The sequence below is a fragment of the Balearica regulorum genome, chromosome 2 (genome assembly GCF_011004875.1).
Source record: "Balearica regulorum gibbericeps isolate bBalReg1 chromosome 2, bBalReg1.pri, whole genome shotgun sequence".
Classification (NCBI taxonomy): domain Eukaryota; kingdom Metazoa; phylum Chordata; class Aves; order Gruiformes; family Gruidae; genus Balearica; species Balearica regulorum.
This window is the reverse complement of record NC_046185.1, coordinates 10,066,163-10,086,163: the sequence shown is the minus strand read 5'-3', so window position 1 is coordinate 10,086,163 and position 20,001 is coordinate 10,066,163. Positions and strand designations below refer to the sequence as shown.

Below are 20,001 nucleotides of genomic sequence, written 5' to 3'. Positions count from 1 at the left end.
CAGATGACAGCCTGCTCCTGATCATCTTTTAGGCCCTAAGGAAGCACATAGGGTTTCACTCATTCATTGCATGGACATTCACGGCAGAGTGCCTGTCTAGAAAGAAGAAACTAATTTATTGGGATGTTTGCATAGAGTGATGATCGCATACAGCCTCAAATCTCCCAAAATGGACAGCTGGTTGCCAGTGGTGGTGGGAGTCTCCATTGCAAGGGTCCTCATGGCAGTGTCTTCAGCTAGGTCAGCAGAGACTCCTCACATGACTGTTCTGCTCAGTTCTTATAACCTGGTTGGCTGGTGGTCCATGTGACAACCGCAGTCCTACATAATTAATTGCTATTGGTATACTTTAACCACATACTAAACATTTCTTAAATATCTAAACAACTTACAAAAGACTAGTTCCATAGAATGTTTTTGCAAGGACAGTTTCTACTGTCTACTTTGGGTATTTACAAATGTCTTATCCATGCACAATTTATTCACTTCAGCAGCAGGAAAAACCTAGCAAAGGTCCTGGATGAGACACTCCACCCAGAATATTAATTAACACAGTTAAATATATAAATGGGACTAAACAAAGCAGGAGCTGCATCTGGGAGTTTTTAAAACTGCCCAAAATTCCCAGGTCCTGTAAGAGTCCATCAATGTTTAATTGTGAAGGTTCAGTCAATCTCCTGCTTTCAGGGTGGTTTCAAGTTAGATCATTGTGTCCAACCAGTCTGTTACCTCATCTGTACAGATGACTAGCCAAGAAGCTACTGGACCACACAGAGAACTGGTGACATAAATCTACTGTGTGAGCACACACCCACCCCTCTGGTGCTAGATGACAATTATGAAAATCAATTATTTAGTTATACTTGTAATTTGAGTCCCTTAGCTCTTTCTGCACACATAGTTGTGTTATACGGTTCTTCTGAGAAGGGCTGACTCGACTGCTCGTGTGCAGTAGGTCCAGTCATGTGAAGTCAGCTTAGGTCCATCCTCTGCTACTGGAGGAATGTGCATGAACTCCCTGAGCTGGCATTTGCAGAAAGTGCATCCAGGACTCAGGGCTAGCATGTCCCTTGACTGACTGATTTAGGTAAGGAAGAATGCAAATGACTTCTTTAAATAAAGCCATTCAAACTGTCCCTCTCTACTAGGAAGATTGGGGAATGTATTTCTACTCCCCTTTCTCTGTGCCTCAGGAACACTCAGGAAGCGTAAGCATTTTAGACAAGTTGAAGTGAGATATAATTACATATCTGCACATGTGTGTTAGTAATGTATATTATTAATGTTTAATAGTAGAGTATGAGTGTATATTAGTTTATCATTAGTGTGTGTATACAGTACATCTGTATATATTAGTGTACCTATACATTTAGGTTTTGTGTATAAGTACATATACACATATACACAAAAGTGCTGCTTTCCAGCCCCTGTCATAATATAACTACTAACCAAATATAAGTAGGGTCAGCCAAGCTCTCAAAAGATTATTGAATTCTTGTATGAAAGCTTAGATCAACCCTTGAGAGATTTCACAATGTCCGTGTATCAGTGGCTCATCAGTTTGACAGCTCTTGCAGATTTTGCAAGTATGACACCCAAGTCTGCTTCTCTGCAAATTAAGCTTTCTTTTTATCCTTTCAAAGTGGGTACGGATAATCACTGATTGCTTTCTTCCCTGCAAAAATCTTTCTGTACGGAAATACTGTTATTGTGTCCTCTTGCACTCAGTGTTTCTTTTCTAGATTAACCAGATTTGTCCAGTATTGGAATATATCACTCCAAATCACTCTGAGGCAAAGCTAGCAGTATTTCACTAACTGGCTCCAAATTCTTAACCATCTTTTGCTTTACAGGATTGCAAAGAGTGAAATCTTATTGAACTGAAGAAGAGAATGTCAGTTCTGTAAGCTACTTAACACCACATTTCAGATGACATTTTGGGCAATATAGGTCTAGAGAAAACCAGATGTGAACTTGCAAGACAGGCATATACGGAGACTGTAAAGAGGGGGAAAACACCAATGAAGAAAGTCTCCCAGGCAATACCCACGGAGGAAATACAGTGCAGTGTGAATCTCTTCCTCTATTTTTCAAAGCAGATTAGTGATACGACTGTGGAGAAAGCACTTATAAAGTGCCATATGGGGTGTAGAGGTGGTTTCCAGACCTATTCTTCTCTTTCATCCTTAAGAAAGGCAGCTATTTTGATAAATCCTTTCTCCATCCCACTCCACCCCACTCATCACAGTTTAAGAAAGGCCCTTTGCAAATCTGGGAGCTGAGATCAGTGTTGAACCCAGACATGAAGAAGGAGCAAAAAGATATGAAGAAATCAGTTTCAGAAAAGAAAATGTTCAAAATCTCTTTACTGAAAATATGATTATGGAATAAAATAAGTAATTCAAAATAATGCCATATAAATATTTGATGAGAAAAAGTATGAGTCCTGGAGTTAGCCTTATAAGTGTTAAGATATTTAGAAATTCTAATAGATTGCAGGTCTTTAGGACTAAGTCTTACTCAAGCTTTTAAAATGTAAGGAAACAGATACTTCATTACCACCATTGTCAAGAAATTCTTCACTAGGAAGGAGCTGCAAACTAGGATATAAGCTCAATTCCAGAGGAGCCCTGGTGCAGGACAGAGCCCACCTCATAAAATCTAATTACTAGTATGAAGCTAACACATCATAAATAGATGTGTTTTGTTTATGACCATTTCTAGGCAGACTTGATCCAAATCTTAATATTGATTTCTGATTTTTTTGGTCAGCCAAACCAACCTGATCTTGCTTTGTGTCCTGTTCTAGCCAGCCGGGTGAAAAATTCATCCTTGCCACAACTTTTTGGCAGTGGCCATTTTTTTTGATTCTTATTGCCTTAATTTGGGCTGAAGACCCTAACTTATACAGCACTTTCATTTTCTATCCATATTTCTTACTTATTCCTTACGTTAGAAGCAGTCTTTTCTTCTGTTTGTACCTCACCTCTCAGACCTCAGGAGAGTTTTGGTCTCCTAAAGGTCTATTTTGGTCACAACCAGGGGAAATATGAGGAAAAAGGCAATTTCAGGTTGGTTTAGAAGAATATGTAATTCTTGTACCAGCTGTAAGAAGATCACCATCCCTACTGAGTGCCATAGATTAAATATAAGTGAAAATGCATGCCACAGGCAATACAATGCTTTTTGGCATAGAAATCCTAAATCTTACAAAAGAGAAAGATTTTGATTCTGAGCTTTCAGGTTCTCCTTTCACCATAATGGTGTCTTGGCATTTAGCTTGGCACTGCTTAGCTCTCTTTCTGGCTGCAGTTGCTTACCCCCATGGCTGTTTTGGCATGCTCCAGTGAGATCATATTTAAGGATGAAGACTGGGCCACTTTTCACAAGTACCAAAGTATGTAACACTCAGGAGTCCTGGCATCAGTTCCTCTCTGTACCATCAGGTTTTTTTGTAGAAGATTAAAGATGTTATATATAATTTCTATTTTCTGCCAGAAAAACTGATGTTGAGGTGGTTGTGAGGCAGGTTGGTATTAGGAGAACATAACATAAACTGATATTATCCAGGCTGTGGGGTATGTCCCTTCTTGAGGGGCAAAATGTGTTCAGAGACAACAAGACACAGCGAAAAGAGATGATAGGTGGAATGAGAGAGAAAGGCAAAACAATCATGAAAATGTTGGCTTTAATGCCAGCAGGATTAGATGTTGTGGATCAAGTGTAGCCATAGATGAAACACCTGGAAAAATGAAGGCACCCCTCCCCAGCATTCCGAGGAGGCAACGTTGTTTCTAACTTACATCTTTTACAATAAAGATCATGAAGAATTCCCACTATGAGCAGTCTTAGTCAGTGGTTAGTAAGCAATCCCCAGCTGTAATGAACACACATTGTGGATAAACACCTTCATTTGTCTAGATGGCAACCCCAGCTGAGGTGAACTGTACGTTTACTTAAGGCAAAACACATGCTGCTAATAGCTTCTGCTGGAGTGGAGGTGTGCAATGCTCCACTCTGAGATGGCAGCTTTCTCCTGGGCAGAGAGAAAGCCTGTATAACATGCTAACACAGAAGATGAGAGAACTGAGACTCTACTAATCTTTATCCACCTGTCCTACAAACCTTTACTAAATCAAAGGCTGCCTTTGGGAGGGAGAGAAAAAAAAAATAAAAATAATTATGCCAGGTAGTGATAGCTGATGTAGAGCAGGCAGTGAGCTATCATGCAGTGAGCTCATCCTTTATTCTGGTAAAAGCTCCAGCTCAGACCTCTGTTTCCCCATACAGGTTGTACTAATTTTAGCACATCTGCATTGTCTTGACTTTTTTCCACCCTTCTCACCTAGGAATTCTGCTATCCTCCACGCTGCTTCTGATGTGTAAACACTGGGTGTGGTGCTTGTGATAGCAAGAAGAAAACCAGTCCCTCAGGAGGTCCTTTGCACTCCTGCAAACCCAGTGTTTTACAGGAATGTCTAGCCCTAAGGTAGCTCCACTCTCAAGCAATGTCCCATGGCATCTTAGGACGGCATGTTTGGGAACAGCTGCTGATTGATATTCCAGGAACCAGAAACATTTTTGATATTTTGCATCCTTCAGCCTCCTATAACAGAAGGCACTTAGGCTATATATTCTCTTATTCCTTCACTATTAAGATACATTGCTCAATCTGACCGTATAATAAATCCATCCTTTGAATAAATTAGATCAGTCTTTCAGGAAGACATATGATTAAAGTGTTCGATGAGTTCCTGTGAAGATACTTTCACAATAGCACAAAATCTTTTCACTGTAAAAAGAAATATGTTTTTTTTCCTGCCTTATCGTTGTAGGAAGACAAATAGGAATACAAATTAAAAAAGAAAAGAAGATAAAAGAAAGAAAGCAAACAGAAATCTTGGTTATTATTGAACTGCTTATGAAATCTGTGATGAGAGAACATAAAAAAGGCCATTTCTTCATAGACATATGGCTAAAATGGAGAATGTACTTTTTTCACAACAGGAAAAGCTTATACTCCTTGTTTGCATTCACTTAAGAAGGTATCAAGCAGTGGCTCTAGAACATTTGTTTAAAATAAAACATAGTTCACTTGGCACATGCTCACTAAGCCAAGAAAAGTGTGCCCAGCACATTTGATATCTTAACCTTCATGCTACTCATTAAGGTAAGTTAAACGCTCTTGGCTGCACATAAGATCTAGCAATGACCCATAAAACAGAGGTTAATTACTGTGTTCCTGCTGCAGTCTTCCTCTATTAATACTATAGCGTGTGAAGAGCTCTTGTCAGGATCACAACTGAAAGTGCATATAGAGCTCATGTCACTATTCTGTATTACATATGTCATGCTACGGAGGAACACTACAAGAAAAATAACATGTAAATGTGCATATGTGTGTGTGTCTATATATATTTTTACAAGGCACTCCAGCCACTAGTCATTTCTCTATTACTGAAACATTCAAAGGACAGAAAATTCTTCCCTCTACAGGCATCAGCTGTCCTTTGCTGCTCTGAGCTGCTTTTACACCATGCCAGACTGACAGGGTGGTGGGGATGCTGAATCAGGCCCCATCTAGAAACCGGGCACTGAGAGATGGACTCTAGTGTAGGTCATGTCCATCCTTTCTTTTCCTACAGCTGATGCTAATGTTCTATGGACCAGGATGTCTTCTTGACAGGCCTTTCACATCACTTTTCTTCAATCCAGCAGTTAAAAAAGATTTTCTGTTATCTGAGAATGAGTGTCAGGTCACTGTCCCCTTCATATAAGGATCCTTGCCAAATAACTCCTCTTTTAATTAGCTAAGTATTACTATTCCCATTTCACAGAGTTAGATACTGTGGAACAGCACAAATGTGTGGAGGCCGTTTGCAAAAGAGCAGCAGCAGATCACGGAGAAGAAACTTGCAATTTTTCTACAGTCTTCTGTACCTTACTTTTTGCATGATTGAAGAGTCCTTGTATTTCTAGTCAGTCTCTCCTAGAAGACATATTCAGAGAGGGAGGCATGAGGACAAAATATCTTCTCTTTTTCAGAGAAAGGGCTTATAAGGAAGTGCTATGAACTCTAGAGTGAAGGAAACCACACTATCCAGCTTTGTTGAAAGCTTGCTGGTTGAGCAATTGGCTAAGTGGAGACAATTCAAAGGTGAGCAGCAGTAGTGGTTAGTGGTTTGAAAAAGAACAGAGATATATTTGTTCAAGAGAAAAGACATAGAAGAAAGAAGATAACAAAAGGATCTTACAAAAGAGCTGGTGATCTATTCTCCTATTAACCATTCATGACATGAATCAGCTCTAGTCTTTAAGATGGAGCAGTCAGACCTTCAAGTAAATAAATGAAAAAAGAACCTTTAACCCAAAGAATAAACAAGTAAAAGAAAAAGACCAGTAGAAATCACTAAATGTAACAAACTGATGGTAGAATTCAGGTCTGGATTCAGACACCTGAATTTTGGTGACTACAGTGTAGGTATGCCTAAGCTTCCAATCTATCCAGTGAGTCTGGAGAGATACTCAACAGATCAGATGTAAATGTCTATTTTGGTGCCACTACAGGTCTCTCTGGGCTCCATTGTCTGTATTGACTAGATCTCAGCTGACTGTAGTGGGAGCTCAGGGATGTAAAGAGCATGTAGTCACCTAGTTTTGGAGGTCTCTAAATACAGAGTTGAGTCGTACTCAATCTCCTTCAGGAAAATATAGGAACAGTGAAATAAATCCTGCATTGCTAAAACAAATTAACTTCATGAGTAACACGTGTCTGTTCAAAGTCCTAAAACCGTAACATTGGTACTTTCTCTAATGCCCACTTCTTGTTTTATGCATCTGCAATAGTCATTATTTGTTGAACAGCTTCCCTGGTCTGCATGCACTGATCCCTTGTGTCCCTGGTGCTGTAATCAGGGGGTATCAATAGTGCTTACAACTGCACAAATGTAGCTAGGCACATTTGTGGAAAAGTGGGACATGTCCCTGATGAGTAAATAAGAACCTTTGGAAGAATTTTTGAGAACAGTCAATTAACCAGTGCACAAGGTCTCAGGCTTGTGAATAAAAACTGAACTGGAAACCTTTCCACTGGTGGTAATTAAAGAAAACAAAATACCAATAAGCACAAAATATGAACAAGCAATTTGGGGCCTGCAGGAGGTTGCCAGGAGGAAGGTCAAACTCCCCAAGGCTTCTCTGCAGGTCATGTGAGGGCATCACCCCTCACATCACAGGGTCTGCTGTCTGCATAAGTTCCCTGCGCTGATTCCCTTTAGATGGCACACAACAAATGAAGAAATGCTGCCTATATTGCCCTGGGATTTTCCTTTGTTTCTCAACATCTTTATCAGGGTTGGATTTGCCAAGGGATGAAAAGCCCCTCTTGAATGACTGTTCAGTTCAGGTTGTCGTTTTCCTCTACACATACTTTCAGATGGGTGAACCTACATACACCTTGTGGGAGGAAGTCTTTGGATAGGGGAACAGGTTGCTTATGGCTGTTCCCAGGATGCTTCCGTAAAACTGGAGTGGACATACCCCAGAAATATTTAACTCAGCAGAGACTCTAGAGAAACTGCTACACACTTCCCATCTTGATTTTTAACAATCGTTTTGCCAGAACCATCAAGCTTGGCTTTAACAACATTACCAATTAATATCATAGAGGCTTTATTGTCTTAAGCACTGAACTTAAGAGGATGAGAAAAGGGCTGTTCAGAGCAGTGGTTTTAACCTTTCTGGAGTACATGAGCTCCTGTTATATTTAAAGGAAGTAGATAAAAATGGTATTGTTTTCTACTGAAAAAGTGACAATGTTCAGAATAGATGTAATTACTGTAGATGCCACTCTAGAAAATGGAAATTAGCACCTCTGATTATGATGAACAGCTCTAAAGAGAAATTCCTTCATTCTTACTTAGTGCACAATGGACAGTCTATTTGCAGCTGTTCTTTCTTGTGCATTATCGAGACAACGGTAAGTAATTAAAAATATGGAAGGAACTGCAATATCTAATATGTTCAGACTTGTGGGGTTATGAGGTTGCCTGTTAGCTTTTACTACTTACTGCTGCAATATGCGATATGAGCTATATCAACTTTCTTTTATTTGAAATCTGGCAGTTATCATTCCCACTCATCCCATCCTTGGCTGCATGTTCCGTTTAGGCATCTGCTGTTCTCAAAGAAGAACAAGGCCAGATCACACAGGAGGTTTTGGAGTCTCCTTTTGTTTAACTATTGGCTATGAAACGTAACCAGAGTCTCATCCAAACTGATAACCCAATGTTTATGAGAGTCATGACTTTTTATAATGGTGCCTAATTAGTTATTAACTGAGGAGTGTTATAAAGTTTGTTGTAACGCAGGCAGGAAGAAGCTTCTTCCATACACTTCTTGTAGGAAGGACATTTTATCCGATATTGTTTCCTCAATGCTGTTGTCCAGAACAGCATGAAACAATATATGTAGCACATGCTGAAGGGAAGGGCTGCAAGATACTGCTGGTCCTTTGCTTTGTTTGGATGTTGAGTAGTTTGAAGATTCTAATACCTGAAACAACATTACAAAATCTTGGCAGGGCTTGATGATTACCAGTCTATTGCCAGGTGTCAAAGGAGATGCCTTTCTCATCAGCCAGTTGGCTACGTAAGAGTATCGCAATCTTAATGCCAGCTTACCCTCTGCTCCCTGAGTAGTAGAAGGCTGATTCCAGGGCTGCCAGTTTGCATTTTCATGCCTTCCCAGTATCATTTTAGCTTCATAAACACTTAGCTCATCCTGTAGCATGCAGGGAAGTGGTAGAACAACCTTTTCTGTCGATTTTTTTGGCGTGGTACCTATTACTGCTACTGCGTGTATCTTTTAAGTGAAAAATTTTATTCCTCCATGAAATACTTATGATAATATTTATAAAATGATTTCTTAAAGTAACATGATTGATCTTGAAATTAAGTGCAGCTGATGCTCACACTGTATGGTACTGGTGCAATGAATCAGCTCACCATAAGGCCACACAAGCACCACTAAATTGCACGGGAGTGGGAGGGAGCACATGTCTGGGGATAAGAGCTGCAGGGAGCCACGCTGTGTTCCCCGACAGCAGTGGCCAGCTGTTAGATCTGCTGGGCTGGGTCATGAAACTATCTCATGACACTGCTTTGTCATTTGAGCTGTCTTTTAGCTTAGGCAGTAGGAGCTACAGGTCTCAAATTCAGTGCTCGTCAGTGTCTATACTGAGTACAAGCAATGGTTTAATAATTTCAGAACCTCTGGATCCCAACACATGATCTTTTACCTCCTGAATGAAGATCACATTAGACTTACGTTCCATTGTGAAACCCAACCATGTAACAAAGACATGGGATGAAAAGCACGAGTTACAAAACAATTTCTCTTACCACCCTGCCTTCTTGACATGAACACTTATGCTTACAAGTGATACTGTCCAGCCCCATAGTAATCCATTAGATATTTCCAATATATAGAAAGGCAAATTTTATAGTTTTGTAAATTTGTTTCTTCCAAATCTCATTATGATCTTTTTTTTTAAATTTTATTTTATTATATGTTAAACGATTGTAGAGAGGAAAATATCCAGAAGAAAAACATTTATATGGAAATAAGACACATATCTCCATGTATTGGGTCTGGCTGAGATGGAGTTAATTCTCCCCACAGCAGCCCCCATAGTGCTGTGCTGTGTATCGGTAGCCACCAAGGTGTTGGTAACACACCGGTGTTTTGGCTACTGCTGAGCAGTGCTGGCACAGCATCAGGGCTGTCTCTCCGACATTTCTGCCCCCCTCAGCAGTAAGCTGAGGGTGGGCAAGATCTTGGGAGGTGATGCAGCCAGGACAGCTGACCCAAACTGACCGCAGGGATATTCCATACCATATAATGTCTGCTCAGCAATAAAAGCTGAGAGAAAGGAGGAGAAAGGGAGGGTGTTTGTTCTTTATGACATTTGTCTTCCAGAGCAACTGCTACACATACTGAAGCCCTGCTTCCTGGGAAGTGGCCAGACATCGCCTGCTGATGGGAAGTAGAGAATAAATCTTTGGGTTTTGTTTTACTTCCACATGCAGCCTTTTGCTTTATTAAACTACCTTTATCTTGACCCACAAGTTTTTGTTCTGTCTTATTTTTCTCCCCTCCTTGTCCTGCTGAGGAGGGGAGTGATAGAGCGGCTTGGTGGGCACCTGGCATCCAGCCAAGATCAACCCACCACACTCAACAAAAAGCATTGTACTGTTTTCTAGTGTATTTGCTTCCATAAATTCCCGTTAGTTTGGGCTTGAAGGATGAAGCCATACCTTAAGAACAAGAGAAAGATAGACACATCTACTAGAGACTGATTACATAATGGCATAATCTTAAGTCATTCCTTACTTTACAGGAATAGAAAATGAGAGTAAAACAGCTCCTACAACTCAATTTTGTTCTAAAATACCAGAATGGCCCCATCTGACTTGTCCATAGTGCTCTGCCCTGGTATACTTTCACTTCTCTAGGAATGCTTTGACTTGTCTGCTGTTGAATCCTCATGTAATTGTTCTGCACTGTTTCTACTTTCTATTCATTTTGATGCTTCTTTTTCCATTTTGTTTCAGAAATTACTAGGCAACTTCAGCAAAATATAAATTTCTCAACAGTACCAGTTATTGCAGGCAATGACATGGAAAATGGCAGACAGCAAGCTTACATGCCATTTATTTTTCAGCTTTATATGACTAAATCACTGCAGAACAACAAGATGGAAAAGAGCTAGGAGGTCATCTGTTCTGATCAAAACAAGGAATGCACCCTGTCAGCAACTTACAAGAATCCCATACTAAACAGAACAAACTGAATAAAACTTCCCCTGGGAAGTTTTTATAGGTGGGAGTAATGGCCACTTTCTGAAAATCAGATCCCTTTTAATAGGGTTGTAGGTGGGTACTTAAATACTAATGGTGTGAAAGACCTTCAGCCTATTCATAAACATTAATCCAAAAATTCTGTTTTACCTTAAATTACCTCAGCAATGGCATCAGTGACTTGACTCTGGCTAACTTAGGATTGATACTGCTCATGGTCAGATAATTTAAAACCATTATCTGGACCACAGAGTTTCTATTAATTGTGATGCTTGTGAGAACATTTTTAGAGTCCTCCTACAGTCATTTCAGGGTTTTCACTCAGTTTATACTAACTTTCCTTAGTACTCTGAAAGTTCTGATCCTGAACAAGAAAGAAAAATGACCTTAAAATGAGTAACTATATTCAGAGCTCAGGAAAGGTACCAGCCTGATGAATTTGGAGCCTGGAGTTCTTTATTTAAGCAGAGATGACGGTACTGCAGACCAGCTGGCAGAAGAGCCTCATCACTGCAGGGGGCTGAAACTATTTCATTCCCCTTACTCATTTCACCTTTGTCCACTTCCCTGAGACAATCAGCATGGGTCGCTAGTCAGTGGCAGCTGTGATAATGGCTTTTTTTTTTTTTATTAGACACCTCTGTCTTTAGCAAGGAGCTGAGAACATGGGAGGCACAGGCCGCCAAAACATGATCAACGAGGTATCAGTCCCAATCGCTATTGACCAGCACAGCATTTGAACAGCCTGGTTTAGAGATGAAAAAAAAAAACCACACGGATTTTCAGAAAGTAATTTTTTTCACTAGTGAATCCAAAAGCTATCTGCTAGGGAGGGAAAGCAGAGTTTTCCTTCTCACAAATTTCTTATAGGGAAAGCTCCTATGCCTGAAGTTCTGGCACTCTTTGGGATTATTTTTCCCCTGTATAAATTGCAGTTCAGGGTCTGATTCCCATCTCTCTAGCATTGGCTGTGAATCTCATTGTTCTGTTTAAGTCCATATGACTACTCCAGATTTGCAAGGAATGGAAGAGAAGGCAGAGGATGATTTTTATCTTGATTTTACCTTAGATTCCTACTTGAAAGCAAAATGTGGGGGTTATGCTCTGATGATAAGAAACAAACATCAGCAGCAAATGTGAAGGAACATCTAAAATCTGACATGTAAAATGTTGTGTTTTCTACTGCGAGTGGGCTGAGCAGATGGGGTGTTTTGAAACAAGAAGATGTAGAAAATGTACATGCTGGTCCTATGATCTGTTCCCTGTCACCTACAAAAGCGTAAGTGCATGTAAATATTGCTTCCCTCCACCCCAATAAGGGGGAAAAATCTGTCAGGGGACTTAGGAAAGAGGTCACCTCTGAATCACAATATGGATATGGATTGTGAAGAACAATATAAAATTTGCATATTTCTTCACCTGTTGGATTAACCAGTATGTTATACTTTGAGTTTGATCCTCTAAGTACCAAAGGAGCAACACCGAGAAAAAATTTCTATTGGGATCACGGTTCTTTAGAGAAAGGCACTAAGATGAAAGAAAGTCTGGGCAACTGTGAAACATTTCTGAGCATCTCACATTCAACTGACTGTTTCCTATAAAGAAAAAAAGATTACTAAAATGCAATAGCCAACCAGAGGTCTATACAGATTTTTTATATGTGAGGTTATTGTTTGCCCTTTAAAACTAAGGCCTCAATTATTGTGATAATTTTTATTTATGAAGCATTTTAAATTACTTTTGCAATGAAAAAGAATGGTCATGTGATCTCTAAAATTCTGATTACTTTTTTTAAACCAAATCTGAACTTTATCCTCATACCTATTTAGAGGGATTTTCATATTCTTAGCACATATATTAAAAAAAAAGGATGACTTCACAGTGTTTAACCCTCTTAAAATGTCCTTTCCAATCTCAGTTCAATCTGCTTTTATTTTAGAGGCTGCAAAGTACTGACAGTTGATTAAAATCTAGATCTGTAAGAGCTTGATAAAACCTACACAACATGTAAGCTGCTTTTTTAAAACAAAACCAAAACCAAAACAGACTTCATCTGTAGGGAGCTTCTTAAAGCTATGGGAAATAGAGATTGTTGCAGAGGAAAATGTGAAAAAATCCTCTGGAAGTAGAGGTAAAAGGGAAACAAATAGTCAAACAGAGCAGTTTTCTAACAGAAAAAGAGATTAAGACTTGATTACAGTTTTTCCACAGATAACTGACAGGAGAGATTAAATATGCCAACAGCAGACTGTTCTGAAGACTAAAGCCAACCATGTCCTGGGCTGCATCAAGAGAAGCGTGACTAGCAGGCCAAGGGAGGTGATTCTCTCCCTCTACTCCGCTCTCGTGAGACTTCACCTGGAGTACTGCATCCAGCTCTGGAATCATTAGTACAGGAAAGACATGGACTTGTTGGAGTGGGTCCAGAGGAGGGCCACAAAGATGATCAGAGGGCTGGAGCACCTCTCCTATGAGGACAGGCTGAGAGAGTTGGGATTGTTCAGCTTGGAGAAGAGAAGGCTCCAGGGACACCTTACAGCAGCCTTCCAGTATCTGAAGGGGCTACAGGAAAATTGGAGAGGGACTGTTTACAAGGGCATGGAGTGATAGGACAAGGGGTAATGGGTTCAAGGTAAAAGAGGGTAGATTTAGATTAGACATAAGGAAGAAATTTTTTATGATGAGGGTGGTGAAACACTGGACCAGGTTGCCCAGAGAAGTGGTAGATGCCCCATCCCTGTAAACTTTCAGGGTCAGGTTGGACGGGGCTCTGAGCAACCTGATCTAGTTGAAGATATCCCTGCTGATTGATGGGGAGTTGGACTAGATGACCTTTAAAAGTCCCTTCCAACCCAAACTATTCTATGATTTTATGATTGTAAGGGATGTCTTCTCCTTCTACAGCCCTTATACTGATACTGGAAAAATAGAATGTGTGTTTATCCAGAAAACAAAACAATCCTCTTCTCATCTGGACAAATGGTTCTTTAGGGTGGTTGATCTCAAATCCTTTGTGGAAATCAAATGAAATAATATCCAATGTGTTTTAACTTTCAAAATGAGCTTTAATTGAATTTGTGGAGTCCTCTAAGAGAAAGAGATTAGCTGGAAAGTAAGTGTCCAGTAAGCCAGTGGCAGGACATGCAGGGAGGAAATATCTGCTAGGGTGTTTTCGTAGAGAACTTCTCATTAGACCATTTAATGAAGAAATGGTTTTTCTTCTTGTTCCTCACTAATCTGACCAAACCCATAATTATGCCTGCAGATGCCTGTCTTCATCCCGCCTTGATGGGAAGCATCCCCAGAAGCCCAGTAGATCACATATGATGCCAGCCTGGACCTTCTCGCATGAGTATTCCTTGCAAGATTAGAGGTAGACAGTGGTTGTTCTCCACCAACTCTCTTAGTTGTTCTTTCTAGCCTTCACCTCCATTTCCTCTGCCAGTGTTCTGGACATCCAGGAAAATATTCACAAGGCTTAGGGAAGACATTGAGAAGGAGTTTAATTTCCATATAAGAAGACCTTCTCTTGGTAGAATTTGAGATGATGCCTGCTGAGAAAGGGGTCTGCTTGCTAAAGACTGTGTTGGAGGGGGATATAAACAATACAGCTAAATAGACCAATGCATTGTGGATTTAGTACCTTCTAGCACTAGGTAACTCCACTGAAACTCTACAAATGTACTCCTAAAGTAGAATAATTGTCTTTATTTGGCTTCTCAGGGCTTAAAAACTGGAGGATTTCTTTCCGATTTGAGTTTAGTCCCTCCCAATGGCTTAACATAGCAGTGGCAGTGCAGCTTTGCTGGTGAACTCTGCACACCAAGTAGGGAGTTTTCTTTTCATGAATGATGCAGAACCTGCTACAGTGAGAACAAAACAAACACCTCACCAGAGAATGAATATAAGCATCACACAGATCTGGTCTGATTTCACGTGACATCTCAAACAACTGCAGAGAAAATCCTTCTTTCATAAGATACCATCAAGTGCTCTAAATCTACCAGAAATAATACAAATAAAATGTTTCAGAGAGGCTTTGTTTTTTTTGAACATTAGTCCAACCCAGAGGTTATTCATGTTAGTAGGATACAGTCTAACAACTTTGCTTAGCTTGAAAGCAGCCTCCCACCTATATTTCCTTATTGCTTTATCTGGGCTTCATTAGTCTTATTGATCTAGAGAGGTCTTGGAGGGAGAGTAGAAGTGTGACTATGACATAGGAGGTCTCTTAATTATGAGTAAAATGACTTTTCTGTGAATAGCAGGTCCTGTAATGTTGCTATCTTATTACAAGAGAAGAGGTAAGTGGTGGACTGATTTTTAAAGCCATTTAGCTACTTAACTTCTGTGATGTTCTCTTCCTAGTCGTTTTAAGCCTCCTTTTCCAGCTCCAGTTATAAGAAATTTTGTAAGAAGTCAAATATTAACCTCCTTGCACAATAAGGAGGTTAGTTAATAAGGAGGTTGTTTTCAGATATGTATAACTTGGTATATGTATGTGTGGTAGAGAAGGAGGCAGAGTGACAAAGTTATCTGAGAGATCCTTTATAATTAAATGGTGATATTTGAAGGTTTAAAATGTTAGACAAATTTCAAGTGAAGATGAATTGCTGGAGAAAGAGCAGGTAAGGACACCAGAGATATATTATAAATTCAATTCTTCATAAAGTCATAATTTCAATATGTGTCTGGATTTAATATGCCATTCATTTAAAACTTAGGGATTTATATGATGAGAAATAGAACTGAAAATGAAACATAATGCAGGTTCCTGTTCTTCGTTAAGGCAACTTCACAGCATTTTCACAATGAGGGAGATTACATACTCATTGTTTTTGAAAGTTTTGCAGTAGCTAATTAAGAAAGTTATACTTTCTGTTTTCATTGCCCAGATATGATGAAAGCAAAATTACCTGTGGTGTCCTTACAATAAAATCAAGGTAAAAAGAAAGACTCAAAATATTGACCCAAAGTTTCAATCAGGTAGTGGAAAGTGATGATATTGTTGGAACGAAATGGACTTAAGAGGATTGAGAACTTTGTTGTTTATTCACAATTATAATGTGTTGAAAACAAAACTGGAGGACCTTTTATGGCTGTTATTTTTGGTTGGTTGATATAACTACATATTTTAAGCACAGCTAACAACATTTCATTAGAAAACATTTAAATTAATGATTCAATTAATAACTGATAAACTGAGACTGTTTTTACAACACATCATTTTGTCTGTGCTACCTTCTCTGGCTCACTTCTCTGGTATTTCTACCTTCCTACAATACAGTTTTTCTGGCACTCATCAGCAGTGGGGTCTCATTTAACTAAATCAAGCTCCGAAATGTTTTAGATCTTCACCAAAATTCTAATTTTGTAATGAAAATTGGAAAAGAAGTAGACACAGATGTTCTCTAAGTTTCATAGAGTGCTGGGATTTCCCAATGGTTTCACACAGATAGTACTGTACAGTTAAGTGCATAAGCATCGTTAGCAATGACTGCTGGAGTAATTCTCCTTTGTATCTACAGTACTGTTCACTTTAATAATAGAGTGATTAGAGTTAGAAAATTCATTGTAATTGAAAATGCTAATATGTACTTGTTAATCACCCCAGGTGATTTGAAAATAAAAACCCCGACAATAAAAAAATCAAATTCTTAATGAATTAGTCACTTTTGAAAATACAACTAAAACTTAACTTTCTGAAATACTTCTGAAAATTTTATTCAAAAGTCATGTTGAGAGTAAATGGTGATGGGGGAGGAAGGCTGAGAAAAGGTATAGGAGCTTAACTGTATAGAGTTTTGGAAACATGGAACTGGAAATTAAGTCCCTTAGAAGCTTTCAAAAACTTTGGCCAGGCTCCTTAAAGTCTTTCCATCACACAGGTCTGCGCTTCTCCCTCTTCCTTTCTGTGCAGTAAGAGAATGAACTGCAATTAGCGTAAAAGCTGAACTTGCACCTGAGGATGTTTTCTGTGGACAATGATCCAATGGACCTAATTCAGATTTACAGCTATTCAGCTGAGACCATAACATGGCACATGGACATTTCAACACAGCAAAATGGCTTTGGCTGTCAACCTGGAAGACCCCATGGCATTACCGAAATAGAGAAGGGAGTCTTTAAACTCTAAAAAACCCACAAAAGGAAGAGATCATAGACTTCTGGAAAATAACATCTGGAAAACAGTCACATCTAACTGTCCAAATTTCAGCTCAGAGTAGCACAAAAAAAACAACAAAAAAGAGTTTTTTTTCCCCCTAGTGCGATTTTGGTGGTTTCACCTTCTATTTTCATCACACTCTACAAAAAAGCGTGATGGCAAATGAATGAATGAATGAAACTGCTTTCACTGAAAAAAGTCAGCTCATCTATATGAAATTTATCAGGAAATACAGAACCATCTCTTGCTTTCCAGCACAAGACAGAAGCTGATACAGTAGAAACTTTATATTTGTATTCCAGACAATCTGCAAATACTCATTAGAGTATTCTTAAAAATCTCCAAAATCCAAACGGATCCTTACTTATGAGTATTATTGTTTCCTTGTACAGCTCTGCATATCTGATGGTACTTCTCACTTGTCTCGAAAACATAGATTATAAAATGTTTGGCTCACAATTGGGTGACTTTCCATGACTGCCTCTTATAAGCATTACACAATACTGAATAATGATAGCAATAGCATTTATAGTTATTAGAATGACAGATGATTAGAGATGACAAATATAAGGGATATTGAGAAATTGGAAGGGTCATTTGAGAGTGCAGAAACTTGATTTCTTAGTTTTAACAATGCACAGTAATGAACAGAAGTATATCTGAAGCATTTATATAACCTTTATAATTATAAAAAATTGGAGTCTTATTCTGCACTTACATATGAAAGCGCATACCATTCCTTGCTGCATTCCTTGCTTTAACTCATGTTGTTTTTTTCTTACTTTAATTTTACTGGTCTTCTGATTTAAACAAAGTAAGGACAAGACCTATCTGGCAAGCTGTCATACTTCATATGATGTGTCATATGTATGACATGGCAATACAATTACCCATGGTAATTAACTATTATTTTCAGTTTAAGAAGTGGAAGCTGTGTGGGGTGGAAACAAACCTTGAAAGGGATGTTAACTATGTCACCCATTACTATAAAAAGTAGCAGTACCACCACTGAAAGCCACAAAAAGTTTGACCCTGCTGTAAGAAACTTTAAGTTTAGAGAGTTTATAGAAAGTATATATATTACATTCTTTAAATAGATATATATTTATAGATGTGCTTAATAACACAGTTTCAAATTTCTAACAAAACTAATTGGAAATATTTCAAAATGTTTTGTTCCTAAATTTTGGGTTAGTTTATACTTAAATTGAGTTTTATACAAGGTCTTTCATTTGGTGTCCTGATTTCTGCATTTTTCTCTTGTGGGTGTTTTTCTTGGCCAGAATACATTTTCCCTTATGCGTTTCCAGTCATATGATGCCTATGACACACTACTTTGTTTGGTTATAGGTGAGTCTCAACTGCGGTGAGGTAACTCTCCAGGAAGTTCTACCTTCAGGGGACAGCACAGCCCTGAAGCCTTGCGAAGCACTGGGCCAAGACAAAATTCACAGTTCAACATTGACTGACTAAACCCAAATATTTCAGGTCCAACCTTTACTTTCCCCTTCATCAAAAAATAAAATCTGTTTTGTTGTTGTTTTTTTTTTAAACCCACCCAAATAGAAACAATCTGTCTCCATTTTCCCGATAGGAAGTAAAATTTCAGCAAAATTAAATTTCTAAAAAAAAAAAAAAATTCTTTGCAGAAATTTCATTTTCCATGAGAAAATAAAATAATTCTAATGGAAAATCCTCAGAATCATCTGGAACATGGGAATCTTTTGCTAGTGTTTTATAAAGATTTTTACAATGAACTTTACAAAACAACAATAATCAAAGTAAAGCTTACAAAATATTAGTTCATAAAAGATTATACAAGAAAAGAAATGCAAAATACCCCAAACTCACACCAAAACCCAAAACCATAAAAATGTGCTCCTACAGTTAAAATGAGAACAGAGCATCCCAGATAGCATCCCTGAAAACCTCTTCAGTCAGCCATGGCTGGAGAGATGTTCTGGCATAGGCAGCTTGCATTACTCAGCACAGTCATGCATTCATACTGAGTCACCAGTCAGTAAAGTCTAGGATATGACCTCTTCCCAGATCTCTGTATAAGAGCATGGCTTTCGAGAAGTAAATGAAATAAAATTGAGAAGCAATACACGTATCTATACAACAGGACAAAATGAATGGCTAAGTTCACATGAGAAAGAAATAGCAGTATAACGTATATTTGTTATGTTTATAAATATATATAAATAATATATATAAATAATATATATAAATATATATATACAGGTTGTATCTTGGTCTTAATGCAAGTTTTTAAACAGCAGGTGAACCTTCTGATAATTCAGTGGGAATGCAAAATATGTATAGCATGCTACATCTCATTTCTGCTGCCTTGGTAAGAAAAATAAGCAGCAAAGTTCTTTTTACTCAATGCCTTTTATTCTGGGTGGGAAAGGATGATGTATCTAAGAACAACCATACCTGCTTGGATCAAAAGTTCACCTAACCCAGTACGCTATTGCGCACAGAGACCAAAAGGAGATTTTTAGAGAAGAGTTTAAGAACAGAGAAAGCACACAGTGATACTTCCCTGCAGTGGCCTCCCAGCTCCAAAAATTGATCTGTGAGCCAGAAGTGATGTTTTAGTATTTCCTCTGCCCTGAGAGAGTTCACTTCCATGAACTTGCCTAGTTTTCACTTGACTGATAAAAGTTTCGGTATCCACAACACTCTGAAACATGAAGTTCCTCAGTTTAACCCCTTTTGTGTAAAGAACCTTTTTTAAACACCTGCCAGTTACCATTTCATTTGATGACCCCTTTTGTATGCGAAAGGACAGTGAACAGCCATTCTCTATTCATCCTGTTTCCCAGCAAAAATCTTTAAGATGTCCTATCAGATAGATACAAACCAACAAAATAACAGCATGAAACTCACTTAACCTGCACAAATCAGGTGGCATCACACTGGAGTCAGCAAGGCTACAAAAGCATGGTCTTGTCCAATTATCAATTCCAG

The 20,001-nt window shown here is 38.7% G+C and overlaps 1 protein-coding gene across 3 annotated transcripts in view; it reads right to left on the bottom strand.

Moving 5' to 3' along the window:
- The window catches only part of ADCY8 (adenylate cyclase 8), a 129,356-nt gene that overhangs the window by 78,799 nt on the left and 30,556 nt on the right, over nt 1-20,001 (bottom strand). The gene's annotated exons all lie outside the window — the stretch shown is intronic.